Below are 16,514 nucleotides of genomic sequence, written 5' to 3' on the forward strand. Positions count from 1 at the left end.
TGTGATTAGCTGGTCCCCAGCGCCTCACTGCTCAGCAAGGGTGTGTTGAATCAATGAATGGATCATGCAGTCTTGGGCGCATGTCGTTGTGGCTGCCGTTTGCATTTGAAAATTCAGTCAGTACCTCACTCTCTCTCAGTTTGTCTGCCATCAGCCAGGCTCTGTAATTAACTTGCTGTAATTTAGCCTAGAGATGAATTTTTCATTTTAAAGATGCCATAAACAACCAGCGCTTATGCTATCTTGGTTGTTAATGAAGTTCCTGTCTACCAGGACGTGAAGACTGTAGCGTGCTGAGGGCCGTTGGTTGGCTCACGCCTGGCCCTGGGTGCGAGAGGACAAGTGGATGAGTTCTGGCAGGTTGTGGTCCTGTATTCCTGGGGTGCTCCAGAGCATGCCAGTGTGCAGGCCGAGCCCGGGGCATCGGGGGCATCTTCCTTAGGGCATCGGGGGCATGTTCCTTGGGGGGGGTCACATTTTATCCAAAGATGTGGGAGAAATAACATTTAAGAATATTGAGGGGCGCCTGAGTGGCTCAGTCCGTTAAGCATCCAACTCTTGGTTTCTGCTCAGGTCCTGATCTCATGGGTCATGAGATCAAGCCCTGTGTCCGGCTCTGTGCTCAGTGGGAGTCTGCGTGGCTATTCTCTCCCTCTGCCCCTTCCCCTGCTCTCTTTCTCTCTCTAAAATAAATAAATAAATCGTTAAAGGAAAAAAAAAAAAGGATACTGAAACGAATATGGATATGTGTTGGAGGAGAACTCAACATGGCTTAGTGGGTAAGAGCAGGGCCCTGGAACCTGGAACCAGACTGTCTGGGTTTGAATCTGTCCCACCCCTTACTTGCTTTGTTGTCCTGGGCAAGGGACATACCTGCCTGTCAGATGGGAGCCTGTGATACAGTGGAGCCTCCCGCATGGGGGACACAGTCGGCATTCAGTGACAGCCACAGCAGGCTTTTATCATGGTGCCGTGCACATTGTGGGGCCAGTGTGATACACGATTGCTTGACATTTTTAGATAAAAGAGGAGACAAATGAAATTTTATTCTGGCAGTGGCTCTGCCCCAGCCCTGGCCTCCAGGGTTGAATGTTCACTCACATCTGCCATGGTTGAGATGGACAAGTTAGCAAAGCACTGCCTTAAAAAAAAAACCAGTGCGTACAATTGGCTGGTCTGCATGTTTTCATGAATTTCCCCCCAACCTTGCCTCAGTCTTGAGCTGTCACAGAGTTGAGCTGTCATTAACAAAGTACTAAATTAGCGATGCCTCCTCTAATTTCCTCTGTCTTCCAGTACCTAACTGAGGAGCACATGAAGTGAGGGAACCTAAGGGTTTGGATACGGAATTGCCATTTAAGGAGTGACATTCTCAGGGGAGCTACGGCCTTCCTGAGTGCTTGCATGGATGTCGCGTGTTGCCCGCCTTTCATTCCCCAGCAGCGTGGCACTTATCAAGGTGGAGAAGAATTGTCGCAGCAGAATCCGGGTCCATCTCTTCCATCTGATTTCTGACTCCCATCCCGTTCGTCTCTTGGTTTCCCCTAGAGAGAGAGAGCTCCCTCCTCCAGAAGTAGGAATCTTCCGCCATCTGTTCAGGTTCTGCCTTCCAGAGCACAACTGACCAGGAATTTTCAGCCTGCAGCTTAAGTTCTCTGATAGAAGGACCTCTGGACCCTGTGTTGGCACAACTCCACTGGGAAATGGGATTTAACTGTTTAGCGGCCCTCACTGCCGGGAGGCCTTCTCAATCCAGTGTTTATCAGCTGTGGTTCACAGCCAATGAGCTGATTGGGAAATAAGTGGATCGCAGTGGGCATTTTCTCTAATGACGTGAAACAGGATGGTTGCTCCCTGAAAGCCTCCATAGTCCCTTGTAGAACTTTGGTCTCAGGCCCAATGCCTGCGCTGCCCTTAACTGTGTTGCTTTCTTTGCATCTCAAAAGCCATTGTTCTCAACCCTTTGGCAGGAATTTCAAATTACTTCTTTTCCCTTGAGGGTTTTTTTTTTTTTTTTTTTTGTCCTCTCTGTGGTTGGATTTGTATCAGGTCAGCTGGTTTTAAACCAAGTGGCTGTGCTGGACCAAAGTTGCTGGTCACTGTGAATTTCTCTCTGACTCCTCATTAAAGAAGCACAGTGGGCAGTCCACAGTTAAATAACAAGACCTGTCAAAGGCCCTGCTTCCTCTCTGCCCTCCTCTGTGGGCGGCGAGAGGAGCTGGCTGTTGAGCGCCTTGAGAGCTTCGCGTCCCTGGAAGGGCAGGCCCTGGAAGGGCACTGTTTCCTCGGGGCTGGAAGAGCCTCTGTTGCTGGTTCTTGGAAGGAGCAAGCGGGGACGGGCCTGCATTCACGCGGGTGTCTCTGCTTTCCTAGAGTCCAGCAGGAGTGGTGTCATCTTGTCACATGTTGTCCTGAGAAATGTGACTGTAACTTGAGCCGAAAAGAGGGATGCAGCTCCGAAGATGGAGCAGAGTTGAGCATCAGCAGGGCTTTCAGGATGGGAGCTCTGTATGTGTTGGGGGCGGAGGGGAAGCAGGCGTGGTGGGAGGGGGACGCCGCATGCAGGGCAACCGTGGGGTTTGGGGTGCCAGGGCCTACGCCGAGTGCTTCGCTTCTGTAATCTCATGCGGTCCTCACCTCCTTCTCTCACTTGGTCACACTGGCCTGACAAGCCCCCCGCCCTGGTTCAGTCTCACGTCCTTCCACCCTGCCCCCCCCCCCCCCGCCCCGTACCCGCACCCCCTCAGTTGGTGCCACCCGACTCTCCTTGCTTTAGGATCTGTGACCTGTGGCTGCAGGTGTGCCGCATGCTGCTGTGGTCGCACGATGGTCCTCGGCTGCATTGGTCCCCCTCGGGGACAACTGTGTCACAGCTTCTCGCTCGTCAGGTGTCTGACATCTCCATCTTCCTGCCTCCTTCCCGTTTCACGCACAGCAGTGGCAGTCGCTGGAGAACGTAGGCCTGCTCCCAGCACCATGCTGGTGGCCCTGAACCCGCTCTGTCTCCCCCAGGGGTGCTTCCGTCAGTTCTTTTCCCTTCCTTGTCCTGGTGCACTTCCCCCTACGATATGAGCATTCTGTAACTGCCTTAACTACCTACACACAGAGCCAAACTCTTACCCTCATCGCCCCTAATTCTGACCCTCTTTTAATAATACTAAGGATGTTGCTCCTGCCGCTTCTGTAGTATGTACGTACCAGGCATTATTCTCATCCGTTCATTAGGTATGATTTTTATCGCCATTTCTCAGATGAGAAATCGGAGGCCTGGGAAGATCGAGCACCTTGCCTGAAATCCCAGGGCTGGGATTGCAGCGCAGACACTCGGCCTCCGAGCCCTGTCCTGAGAAGAGTTGCCTGCTGGTGGTCTCCATTCTCTCTGCCCCCTTCCCCTCTGGGACCTCCTTGTAACACTGTCCCCTCCTCATCTCTCCCCCGAAACCTACTTGTGACCAAATATTAGAGCACTTTCTGCACTCGCCTCCCAGGACACCCTGCTCTTCCTGGTCTTCCTCCTTTCACACGTTTTCAGTCTGTCTTGCTGGTTCCTTGTCTGTCCTCCCCGATCTAAGCCTTACATCGCCCCAGGGCTCCATCCCGGCGACCGGCCCTGTCTGCACTCACTCCCCAGCCTCGTGGCCTTCAGCGCCTCTAGCCCCACGTTCCTGCCTCCAGCCTGGCTCGCACCAGGGACCAGACTCCTGCATCCTGCTGCCTGCTCGCCGGCTCCGCTAGGATCTCCAACTCAATGCGTCCCAGCTTCCCACACCCCCACACAGCCTTCCTCGCCTCTTCCCCACGTGTCCACGGCCCCTCTGTTCTTCCCCATCCTCAGGCCTTCGTCCGTTTCTCTTTTCACACTCCACTTCCGGTCTGCTGGTGAATCGTGTTGCCTCTGCCTCCAGAGCACACTCGGGATCTGACCACTTTTCACCACATCTGCCCCTACCCTGGACTATGCCACCGCGTCTCACCTGAATGATGCCCAAGCATCTTCACCAGTCTTGCCTCAGCTCTGCCCCCCGGCAGCCAGTTGTGTAACAACAGGCCGTGCCCTCCGGTGGTTCCCATCTCCCTCTCTGGCCTCACCTCTGCATGCTCCCCTCCGCCCTCTCCAGCCTTGCTGGCCGCTGCACTGTTTCTGGGGTTTGGGCTACCCTCGGGCCTTTGCACATGCTCTGCCCTGTCTGGAATTTCTTCCCAAGAATCTGCGCAGGTCACTTCCTCACTTCCTAGAGTCTCTGGTCCAAAGTCACTTTCTCAGGAAGCCTTCCTTGATGGATGACTCTCAACGTGCTGCCTCTGTACCACCCCTCCCCTTTCTATTCTCTACAACACATAGCATCATCTGACACCCATTCTGCTCCTCTGTTGGTTGCCTGTCTCCCCGTGTCCTCGTAAACTACCCAAAGGCAGCCTTCTGCCTGTCTCGTTCAGAGCTGTATCCCCATTCTATCCCCTGACATACAGTAGGTACTCAAAACATATTTGAATGACAGGTAGTTTTATCCCTGGTTTATAGAGAGAATAATCGGAAGTCTGAGAGTTACTTGCCCAGGGCCACAGACCCTAAAAGTGCCAGGACAAGGATGGAAACCCTGACATGAGCTTAACTCCTCCGTGTGCTCCTTCTTCTTGTTAAGTAAGGACCATAACATGTAACGTGCGCAGTGACTGTGGGGCTGAAACGGATAATGCACAGGAAGGCACTTGTAAACCCCAGTGTGCCGGAGGAACGGGACTTAGCTAATTTAGTGAGAACTGTAGCTTTTCATGTCTGTATTATTCAGCAACCTGCCCAAAGGCTCTTTTGTGTTCTTGGGTTTTTATTCAGACTAGCCGATACTGCCTCCACCAAATTACCTACTTCTCCCTTCTGCCCTTGGTGAGAGAACTGCGTGCACATGTGTGTGTCTGCTGGCTTCTGTCTGTCGGTAGCTCTGATCCCCACCCCGCCGGCCATCGGGTGGAAAGCTCCCCCCCAAACCTCTGTGGCCCGTCAGCAGCTGCTTGGTCGGGGGGGGGGGTGGCTGGAGCCTGTGGGCCTGTTTCTGTCACTGTGTGTTCAGGTCTGTGTTCCTGGGGAAGGCGTTCAGGTTATCAGCCGGTGCTTAGCAGGTGTCAGGAGTCCCATCCTGCATAAGTCTCCTGGCAGCCTGCCCACCCCCTGCCCCCACTGTCTGCGGCAGACTGGAGTGGAGTGATCACAGGCCCATTATGGCTGACCACCAGGGACGTAAAATGAAGCAGGCACACTTGAGGAACCACAGAACCGCTGCCCTCAAGCCCGCAATTTATGTTTCCCCGAACCCAGGCCAGCTTCCCCAGCCTCACAGCGCCGGGTACGAAGCAGTTTAGCCCTTCTAGTGCTTCCTGTTAGGGTAATGGCACAGCCACCAGAAGGGGTGGTAGATACCCCTCCACATACACTGTTCAGACACGCTGTTCATTCCTTGGCATGCCTGCTTTCCAAGGAGGAGAAAAATGCAGCCATTTTCTCCGAGAGCACCTGCAACTGCCTTTGCTGAAGGCAGGAGAGCTGTGGCACCTGAGAAAAGGTGACCGGCGTGGAAACTAGGCAGGCGGTCTCCTGTGGGGAGCCACCACCGGGGCCTGGCTTCCGTACTCGCCTTGATTGTGTGCGGATGTCCAGTTCGCAGCTGCCTAACACTGTCACCGGGCCAGGTCACGCTGTCCTTGGCGGGCATCCCTCCAGCAGCATAGGCCATCAGGTGAATACAGCAGTGGAGACAGGTGACATCAGAGTAGCCTGGCCCACGGGGACAATTCAGGCCTGATCCGGTGCATCCTTGAACCCAGGTCCGCAGCCCAGCCCAGGGCAGGCGTGCGGTGATGCTTTTCAGGAATCAGGACAAGTCTGGCTGTAGGAAACAGGCTTTATCCGCTGCCAAGTGAGACGAGCCCAGGAGGGCCTGTGTTCCCTCCCACACACCCTCGCTGAGTCCTCGGCCCCCAGAGCAGATGGGCCGGAACCAGGTACGGACTCTTGAGCCTGCATCCCATCACCTTGTGCTTCTAGGGCATGCCCAGCCACCCGGGCGCAGCTGGGTGGAGTGGGGGAGCACAGTTCTTGAGCCAGCTAGGGCTAGGTGAATCCAGCTGCACCACTGACTTAGTACCTGGAGCCTTCTCGAAGCCCCAGCTCCCCCGTCTGCAAAATGGGATTAAAGCCCACGTGAGCTCTGCGTGTTTGTAGATGGCTTTAGTGTGGTGGTCCGACAGAGAGTCTTCAGGAAGTGAGAGCTGCTTGTCTTCATTGTGGGGGCCCCTGGGAGGTGTCATGGGATCACAGCAACAGGATGGGAGGGCTTTGGAATTTAGGTCTGAGTTCAAATCCTCATTCTGTTCATTCCTAAAATACTTAATGAGTGCCTACGTATGGATTTTACACTGGGGTTGAGACTGCTGGTTCCCTAATAGTATTTAATCTTGGGCAAATCATCATACTTTTCTGAAGCTCAGTGTCTTCGTGTAAAATGGGGGTAAAGAATACCAATCTTGCAAGGCTGTGTTGAGAATGAACTGAGCGTTTAGAAGTGGCAGCTAGCTACTTTATTCTTTTCTGCTATAATTTTTCCTACCGTGCTGTAGAATTTTCTGCTATAACTCTGTGGTTAGTACAGAAGATGAACAGTTCGTTAGACCGTTCGAGCTGTGATGTTGAATCCAGCAGGTGTTTGCTGAGCACCTGTTATGTGAGAGGCGCCATGCCAAGCCAGGGGAATAATTGTACTAGCAAGACACAGTTGCCATCCCCCAGGAGCGCACAGTGCAGTGGGGACATCAGAGCCCTAGCTGGTTACTGGCCCCTGGTCAGTGCTGTAGGAGGGGAAGACACTGAGTGCTAAGACCGTGCCAAGGAGGCAGCCATGGCTTCAGTCCGGGGAGGCTGCTGCTGGTCACGCACAGGGGCTGGCCAAAGACGAGAGAGGGAGCAACAGGCCGGCAACGGTGTAGGGGAGAGGGCCTCCTACAGAGGTACTGTGTCGGCACAGGCACGGAGATATGCTTGTGCAGGGCAGGAGCTCAGGTACCTGGGTAGCTGTGGCTCACGTGGGATGTGATACGGCTGGGGAGATCTATTAGGGCTGGGTTGTAAAATCTGCAGAGCCCTCCCCTTTGGGGGTTGAGGCTAAGACGCAGAAAGCTTCTCAGGCTGTGGCGTTCCTTATTGCACAGGGCAGGCCCAGCACTGTCCAGGGACAGTGTAATGTGAGCCATTCATAGAATTACACTTTTTCTAGTAGCCACACTAAAGCAGTAAGTGGAAAACAGGTGAAATTAATAGTATTGTCATTTCAACATGAATGAGAATTCATTATGAACTATTATATTTGGATGTATTATCAAAGTCTCGTTTCAACATGAATCAGCATAAAAATTTAAGTGACACGTTTTATGTTATTTATTTTCGTACTAAGTCTTCAAAGTCTGGTGTGTATTTTACACCCCAGGACAGCCCCGTTTGGACCACAGCTGCATTTCTTTTTTTTTTTTTAATAAAGATTTTTATTTTATTTTACTTATTGAGAGAGAGAGAGAATGGTAGAGAGAGAGCATGAGAGGGAAGAAGGTCAGAGGGAGAGGCAGACTCCCCGCTGAGCAGGGAGCCTGATGCAGGACTCGATCCTGGGACTCCAGGATCATGACCTGAGCCGAAGGCAGTCGCTTAACCAACTGAGCCACCCAGGCGCCCACAACTGCATTTCTAATACTGGAGCCACGTGGGGCTGGTGGCGACCGCCTGCTACCTTGAGCAGGGAAGGGTTAGGAGTTCCGGAATATGAGACTTGGCAGTGATCTGTGTAATCCTGAATCTTCCCTCAACCCGAACCAACCTTCTCCCCATCAGACCCTTGAACCCACCTGCCCACCACCAGATTGGTGATTGGTAGTTTTCAGCAGGCAAGAGAGAAAAAACTGGGGGATTCCATCATCCATGGGTTATATGGCTCAGAAACAAAAACAACATGCAGAATTCCCTGGTGGTTCCTCCCTTTATGTGCATCTCCACGGGACGGACCTCCCTGGAGAGGAGGTTACTCTGCCGTTTACTGAGCATCCAGCATGGCCTGTTAATGTACGAGATCCTACAGATAATACAACCCTCCTAATTTTTTCAACACCTCTACAAAGCAGGTTTTCTTACCCCATTTTACAGAGGAGGAAAGTCAGGGCATGAGAGATTAAGTAACTTGCCCAAGGCTGTGTGACTGCATGTGGCCGAGCTGAGGGTCAGACCTGTTTCCCACCCTCATTCTTCCCTCTGCTCCTGGCTGTTTCTCCATTAGGGTTCAACACTATGTACAGTATGAGCTCTAACCTGGAAAAAATACCCATTAAAGACTCAATAAGCATGTATCTACACAAGTATATGTATGTATACACATATATATAAAACACTGGAAGGCTATGATCAGAGAAAAGTTGTAAACTTAAAACGATTCTGTACGAAAGGCTGTGTCCCCACCCCTTGCTGTCTGCCTCCCTGCCACCTGCCCACGCAAACTGGGGACCAGTTGGAATGTTGCAGTGCTGACCAGTTGCCGTGGACTGGCATTAGTGGGGGAGGGGGCAGAGCAGGCGGAGTTTCATTAGAATCGGGTGGGACTTAAGCGTTTGTGAAGTCTTCCGTTTCCCGGGTTAGGGGGGCTGGAAGCAAGGGGGCACCAGGTGGCAGTCATAGTTGTAAGGTTGGAACTGTGTTAGTGGCTTCTCCTTCCTGCCTGCGCAGCTTGCTGGGAAGAAGTCAGACCGTGCAGTGTGAGCTTCGTCTTCAGTTTCCTCTCTGTGAGGGGCTGGTAAGCAACGATGTGGCCCCAAAGTGGGGAGTGGGTCAGGGAGATGGGGGGTGAGGAGACACAGGTGGGCGGCGACTGTTCAGGCTTCGGAGTCAGACAGACACGGGATTGACCTTGGACTTCAGCTACTCCCTGATTTTGTGACAGAGGCAGGGCTTTGGATTCCTCGTGGCTGAAACTGGAGCAGTTATTGTAGCCAGGGCTCTTTTCGCTGGAACCTAGCTCAGGGTAAAAGAGGTACCAAACACCAGAAGATAGAAACATGTCAGTGTACTGGAAGGACCAGAGCCTTGTAGCACCGGGCCCTACGGGGATTCCACCAGAAGGACGGTCGACCAGTTCCGTCTGCCACCGTCTGCTCTCCCCCACCCGGCTTTCCCTGGTGTCTTCCGCACGTGGCATCAGATGGCTCCCCACGTGGCTACATCTGTGTGATTGTCCAACTTCAGCGTCCCTTAATGTTTCTTAGCATAGATTTCTGAAATGGAGGCCTGTTGACCCAGCTCAATTTTTTGAGGCAAGCCACACATTTCAGAGGTTTTGGACAAGCCTGGATGAGCCAGCCATGGCCCTGCAGGCCACCTCGCCTGGTCCGGTGAGCGGAGGCCAGAGCGTGTGTGGTGAGGTGGTCCTGATGGTCCAGAAGGAGGCAACGTCTGGATAGGAAGCATATACGAACTTTACCCAGAAGGGCTGATGTGTCCCTGCTGAGTTTGCTTTTCTTTCTTTTTTTTTTTTTTTTAAATATTTTATTTATTTATTTGACATAGAGCGAGAGACAGAGTGAGCACAAGCAAGGGGAGTGGCAGGCAGAGGCAGAGGGAGAAGCAGACTCCCCACAGAGAAGGGGGAGCCCGATGTGGGACTCGATCCCGGGACTCCGGGACCATGACCTGAGGCGAAGGCAGTCGCTTAACCGACTGAGCCACCCAGGCGCCCTGAGTTTGCTTTTCTATCCTCCAGGATGGTTATTTCATGCCTGCTCTTTCCTCCAGCCTGCCTCCCAACTCCTCAGACTTTTCGCATTTCACGGAGAAAGTCCAAGCCTCTCATTCCTACCGCACGGTACAGACCTGTCTCCTCCTGTCCTGTCTTCTTCGCCTGCCGCCGGTTGGATTCAAAGTTGTGCCTTTGCGTCTCTCCAGGGCAAAGTGGCCCTTCTGGACCCTCCACTTGCTCCCCCAGCTCCCCCAGATGCCCCCACGTTTTGAGCGCCAGTTCCTGTCCCGGCTGCACACCGGCTTCCTGCGTGACCTCAGACCAGTTGTCCGGGCCCAGGCTGGTCAGGGTGCCGGCCTGGAGCCGTGTATCACGAGTCCTCCTGGGATTTGGGAGCTTGCGGCCCAATGCCAGGCAGCTGTGCACAACGCCTCAGTCCCACTGACTGTTTTTCATGGTAGAATGTTGTCGGCGAAGGAAGCAGAGTGCTCACTTGCCTTCTAGCACAGGCTTCTCAGAAGAGCGAGGGTTTGTGGATGACGCTGTAGTCACCCTAGTCGGAACCCTCCCCTCTCGCTCCACCGAGGTCACTCATGCCCGACCTTCACGTTGCCAACACCAGCAGAGGCTCTCAGGAGTGTTGGGAAGCAGTGCCCTTCTTGACTCTCGTGGTCGCCAGGACTTTCTGTTCTGCTTCTCCCCTTCACTTGCCTCTTCTCCGCAAGCTTCTTCGCTTGCTCGTCCCCTACCCGCCCTCCGACCGTCCGGTGCTGCGGGGGCCCGGGCTGGGCCTGTTTCTCCATCTACCTTGCCTTTCGTGAGCTCACCTTGTCCCATAGCTGATGACTTCCGAATATAGATCTGCAGCCCCCACCAAGCTCCTGACTCGTTGCTCCAGCCCCTCCTTGATATTTCCATGGCGATGTCCAACAGGCATCCTCGCCCATGGATTGGTGTGAGCCGAGCACTTACTGTTCTTTCTCAAGTCTGCCCCTTCTCCCTCAGCTCTTGAGGCAGGATCACCACCCAGCCAGCTGCTCAAGCTCCGAAATTTAGGTTTGCCTCCTGTGATTTCTGTCAGCTGTGCCCCCAAAGTATGGCCTGACTGCATCCTCCTCCCGGTCACCACTCCGCCTCCCAGGCGGAACCATCCCCCTCGCACCCTGGCCCGCGCCAGGAGCCTCCCTTTTCATTCCCCCATGCCCTGCTGTCCACGGGCCAGCTCGAGGGAGCTTTTGAAAGCCCGCACCTCCCTGTGTGAAGCCCTTCAGGACCTCGTGCTGCTCTTGGAATAAAGACGTGGCTCCTTACCGTGGCCCGTGAGCCCCCAGATGACCTGGCCTCTGCCCTCTCCAGGTCCATCCGACACTCTCCTGGCTCCTTCCACTCCTGCTGTTCTACCCCACTTTTGTCCCCCCTGGCCCCCTTCCCTCTCCTCCGGTGTCATCTCAGAGATGTTGTCCCTGATTCTTGGGCCCCAGGGAGAGCGTGGGGCTGTGGCCTGAGGCCCACGGCATAGGTGAGTGAAAGCAGGGAGGCTGCCCCCTGTAGCGTAGCGGAGGGCCCAGAAGTCAGGCCTGCGTGTGCGTCCTTCACATCCCTACCAGACCTCTACTGTCCCCAGCAACTTGAGGCTTTTTTTCCTAAGCCTCCAGGAACTTCTGAATGCATCTCACAGATGTCAAGAGCTGGTCACCACGGAGGCTGCTGCCCCTGAGAGCTAAGGTGGGGGTGCAGACAGCCGCTGAAGGAGCAGGCCCAAAGTCAGGGCCCGCGCTGTGAGCCTGAGCTGCCGGGGCCCTTGCCACCCTGCACTCCGGGGCTGCCTGCCCGCGCCCGGCCCCGTGAGGGGTCCTGTGAGTGGCAACAGCGGCCCCTCCGTTTTTCATAGACCCGACAGGCCATTAACTCCACGGAGGAAGAGCTGCAAATCAGAGGGCGGTTAATGGCTTGTGTCTTTTTAGACAGTTTTGTGAGGCCGTGTCGGGGAGGGAGGGACTGCGGTTTCAGAGCCGACAGGGGATGCTGCCCCTGATGATGCTGTTTACAGACTGCGTGACCCACGGCAGGACACTTCTTCTCCTGCTCCTTGGTCTCTTCACTTCTCAAATGGGGATATTAAGCTTGTTCCATCCGACAGCTAAGAGGCACTGAGTGCCTTCTCCACGGCACGCGCTGTGTTACAGGTTCTCGTCTCCTCCTCAGCAGGCCCGCTGAGGGCCACGCCGCCATGCTTAGCCCCTCCTGGGGGGTAGCCGGGGCATAGAGAAGCTCAGAGAGGCTGCCCAGGGTGGCGGGCAGGTGAGCTGTGGGGAGAGGAAGCCGGCTCTGCCTGGCTCGCGGCCTGTCCTGTGCCCCTGTGGGCGGCCAGAGCACCGTGGACGTGTGCCCTTTCCGGTGCTCACGGTCAGCCTCTGTGACAGAAGCTGCTCTTATTGTTCAGCTGATGACAGTGGGGCCCAGTGAGGCAAAGGGACTTGCCCGCAGCCATTCAGCCAGTCAGTGGGACGTCCTGGGTTTGACCCCAGGTCTGTCTGAATGTTCTGGGAAAGACTTGAAAAGGAGAACTGGTAAAGCAGGGATTCCTACACTTGTCAGGTGTTAAGAGAGTACTAGTGAGTATTTTTAAAAGCCTAATGGAAATTGTACACTTGCCAAAATAGGGTTGTCCTAAACTTTAATATTTGCTTTTGGCTGGCCTTATGCCATCCTAGTGCACGAAAATTAGTCATCTTGCACCATAAGAAACTCTACCCAATGTGGCTAATGTAGACAAAAATCCCGGGTCCACATGCGATGAGAGGAGCGGTAGGAGATGAACATCCCTCTGCCAACAGTTAGGTCTCATACAAGTCCTCTTCTGTCTCAGAAGCCCCATTCCAGATTCGCCATTTAACATGGTCACTTAGGTGTAAATGCCATCTTCCTCATCATTGTGGTAGTAGGCCACCCACTGCCCTGGGACAAAACTGCACACACAAGATCGTGTTACAAAAGTCCCTTTGTCTGAAGTGTACTGCCCCCCTGCCTCCAAGAGCATCTAACTCCACGCTAGTCCCGGGTACTGTGATGGACAGATTTCTTTTTTGTCCAGTACCCAGCTGCCACCCCTTGGCCGTGTTTAGAAGACACTCCACCTACCATAGAGACTCAGAGGCTGGGCTGGGGACATCCCAAGTCTGATGCACACAGGAGCTGGTGGTGCAGAGAAGCCCGGCGCTCGGCAGTTCATCCCGGATAGTGACCGCGGCGACACCAGGGACAGCGTTGGTGGCCTCAGCACCTCATGCTCCAGTGGCAGGGTCCGGGTGCTGACACGGTGTGAGTTGGCCTCTGGTTATGGCCACGCCGGCTCCCTCGTCCTGCTCATTTCCTGAGCCTGGTCCTCTGGCCATTCTGGGGATCCTGGGAGGCGCCAGACACCTTCTCAATCTCATTGTCAGCCAAAGGGCTAAGAATCCCACTTTTCTGGAGCTGTTGCTCCAGACAAGGTTTTGTAACAGGTTTGTAATTCATTCCCAGGCCCCTGACAGCACAGCTTCACCACCTGAGCACCTCCTCAGGGCACAGAATGTACCAGAATCCTAGTTTGAGTGGGCGGCCGGACCACATGCTCAGCCAGTCTCTGTTGTCTGTCTGACTCGGATCTCCACTCTGCTGCAGCCCACGGGGCATCCCTGGACCGTGGGCACCATGAGGGTGGGACGGAGTCCTCCACCTCGTCTCCAGCTCCTCGAGCAGTGCCCGGCACACGGGAGGTGCTCAGGAAGGTGTGACGGATTGGTGAACCAGTGCCCCCGGGCTCTCTCTAGCCACAGGGAGGCTGAGCTGGCCTGCGATCAAGCCCGGGGCTTGGGCAAGACGGAGCCACATGCCTGGAGTCCAGAGGTGGCCTGCAGCTTGCCACTAAAGCCTGGCTGGGGAGGCTGTGGCACTCAGAACAGTGAGGAGGGCAGGTGCCCCATCTCCTCTGAGTGGAGACCACATGCTTTCCAGGCCTTCCATGTCACACATGCACAGAGGCCCTAAGTGAGGAGGCTGGAGACCCACTCCCCGTTCGCTGAGGGCCCTGGAGTCCCAGGGTACATCCCACTCACCCCCACACCCACTAGGTAGAGGGGCTGACATCTGTCGCATGAGCCCTACTGTTCCTCCCCGCCCCCCGCCCCGGCCCCGTCTTCTGAGCTGCAGGTTAGCAGTTGCCTTTCACTTTGTAGTTTCTTTTCCCTTTCCCCCCATTCATTTTTAATCATCGTTCTCTCCCCAGGAAGTTCGGCACCTTGACCAGAGGAGCGTGGCCCTTCCTTCCAAACCCTCTCCAGACATACCTTCCCAGCATTGCTCCAGAAAGATGCGGCAGCTCAAAGGCAAGCCCAAGAAGGAGACGTCCAAGGACAAGAAGGAGCGGAAGCAGGCCATGCAGGAGGCCCGGCAGCAGATCACCACGGTGGTGCTGCCCACGCTTGCCGTGGTTGTGCTCCTGATCGTGGTGTTCGTGTACGTGGCCACGCGCCCCACCATCACCGAGTGAGCACCGGGGGGGGGGGAGACTCCCCCCGCAGGGGGCCGGAGCCCAGGAGGGGGAAAACGAAAGAAAAATGGCTTTCGTATTCAGAGATTTTTCCTGATGCTGAGCTCTAAGCTGGAGCACCCTGTCTTCTCTGGTGTTTGACTTGATTAAAGTTTCTCCAATTTCCCTGGGAGGGAATAGGGAACGTTTTATCAGTGAATGTGCCATACACCTTATGGTCCACTTCATGTGCCTTTCAGACTTCAAAGCAGTGTGTGTGTGTGTGCATGTGTGTGTGTGTGTGTGTGTGTGTGTGTGTGTGTGTTTCTTTTTCGCTCCTGAAATCGATATGTAGCTCCACCTGGTGAGAGGAGGAATCTTCTGGGTCATGAATCAGTTGGAATCAGTGCTCACCCCATCCCCATTGTTTAGAACATGACTCTTTGCCTACATGTGGTTCACGATTTCCAAAGGGACTGTATTTCTTCTCTGTGCTTAATGTGATTTGAAATATGTCGACTCAAAAGTGAAATATTTATTTTTTGAATAAAGGAGATAATAGCCTTAAACTGGATGTTTATCTTGCTTTGCCAGGAGGTGGCCTTGCTCTGAGGGAAGCGCAAGGAGGTGTTGGGCACCCTCTCCGGGAGGCCGTTTCCCTCTTCTCTCCCCGCCCTGCCCCCCCCCAACCTTCACCTCCCCTCCGCTGCCTGCTTGAATCGCTTCCAGGATGGCTTCTGCTTTTTGTCTGGATCGGTTGAAGATTGAGAGACTCTTGAGAGGGGGAAGACAGGGTGCACTAATTGGTCTGTTTGAGCGAAGGAAGAGTTCTAATTGGAATAGGACTACAAGTGCTTTTTACACCAGTTAGAAACAGCAATGGGAAAGTGGTCCTGGAGGGAAAGGTCAGACTCGGTTCTGTTCCCGCTGAAAGGATGCAAATTGTTTGCAGTCCAGCTGAGTTTTTGATGCAAATTGGCCCTGCCAGAAAGGTTCTGCACTGTATTCTGAGGGCATTGTGAGCCCGGCCCTGGTTCCCGAGGGAGTGACCCCTTTTTGGAAGTCAGATTCATGATGACTATTGTGAGGGTGTTGGTCCGCTCATCATTGCTGATTACAGAGAGGTTTGTGGGGAGAGAAGTGCTTTTCTAATCACGGTGGCTACATGACTTGCTCACTGATGGCTCAGGCGGTTACTGAGGACGTGGGGCCTCTTGGAGCGAGTTCCTCAGGAAGATGAAGAAGCTGTTGGAAGGAAGGACCCCAACTGATGCCCCGCATTCCTGGACCTCAGTGGGGCTGACAGAGCTCCGTGGGCCCCTCTGTGAGAGCTGGTCTCAGAGGGAGATGCTGCGTGGCCTTGGGCCCACTCAGGTGACTGTGGCCCCGGGAAGAGATTTACTAAAATATTTATCAAATGCAGAGGCTGCTAGCCTATAGTGTTTCTTAAGTTTCTATTTTTCTCTCCCTTGTTCGGTTCTCTTCCAAGCCCCAGTGTTTGTGGTCTGGGAAAGGCTGAAGGCCATGGTCTCAGGGACCTGCTCATTCAGGTGCAGAGCAAAGAGGAGGCATTCCTGTTCTTCACAGCGGCCGCAGGGCCACTGAGATGTGGAGCTGTGCCCCCTTCTGTCCCAAGAGTGGCTGTTGAGGGTGGTGCAAGGAATGCCCATCCACTCTGCTAGAAAGAGCCCGGGCCATGTGTCGCGTGATCGCCTGGTCTGTGTTTAGTTCCCAGCCTACGCTTAGAACAGTGGAATCCCACCGAGTCTCAGTTTCCCTGTCCGTAAATAACTGGTCAAGTCACTTCTCGGGAAGTGGGCCATCTCGTAGAAAACGGGGCTTATTGAGCAAACCTGGGTCTTTATGCAGGTTTTGCTGCCGGAACCCCTTTTGAGTCCACTTCCTCATGTGAAAGTGGAGGTTATCTTGCCTCATAGGGTTGATGGGAGGAATCAACTGCAACAGTAAATTTGTAAAGCCAGGTCCGGCTCCTGGGACATAGTGGTTACTCTATGAATAGTAATGGTAGCTCAGCATTTTACACATATTAACTCACATATTTCTCATACAGCCCTAGGAGGTGGGTACTGTTAATACTCAGTTGTACAGATGAGTAAACTGAGGCAGGCCAAGAAACTTCTCAGTGTCTGACAACAAGTAAGTGGAGAAGCCCAGGTTTGTTTGTTTTTATTTTTATACTTTTGTTATGGGCAATTTCAAGCATATATAAAAATAGAATAATA

The 16,514-nt window shown here is 54.0% G+C and overlaps 1 long non-coding RNA gene across 1 annotated transcript in view; it reads left to right on the forward strand.

Moving 5' to 3' along the window:
* Positions 1-14,840, forward strand: part of LOC112840450 (uncharacterized) — a 70,568-nt gene extending 55,728 nt beyond the window's left edge. The window contains exon 4 of the long non-coding RNA XR_003212470.2: positions 14,029-14,840. This is a non-coding gene — a long non-coding RNA (uncharacterized lncRNA). The remainder of the gene's footprint in view (positions 1-14,028) is intronic.
* Positions 14,841-16,514: the final 1,674 nt, after the last annotated feature.

Source organism: Callorhinus ursinus, unplaced genomic scaffold (assembly GCF_003265705.2).
Source record: "Callorhinus ursinus isolate GAN/ISIS: 27379988/994484 unplaced genomic scaffold, GSC_fseal_2.0 scaffold76, whole genome shotgun sequence".
In the NCBI taxonomy this organism is placed as follows: Eukaryota; Metazoa; Chordata; class Mammalia; order Carnivora; family Otariidae; genus Callorhinus; species Callorhinus ursinus.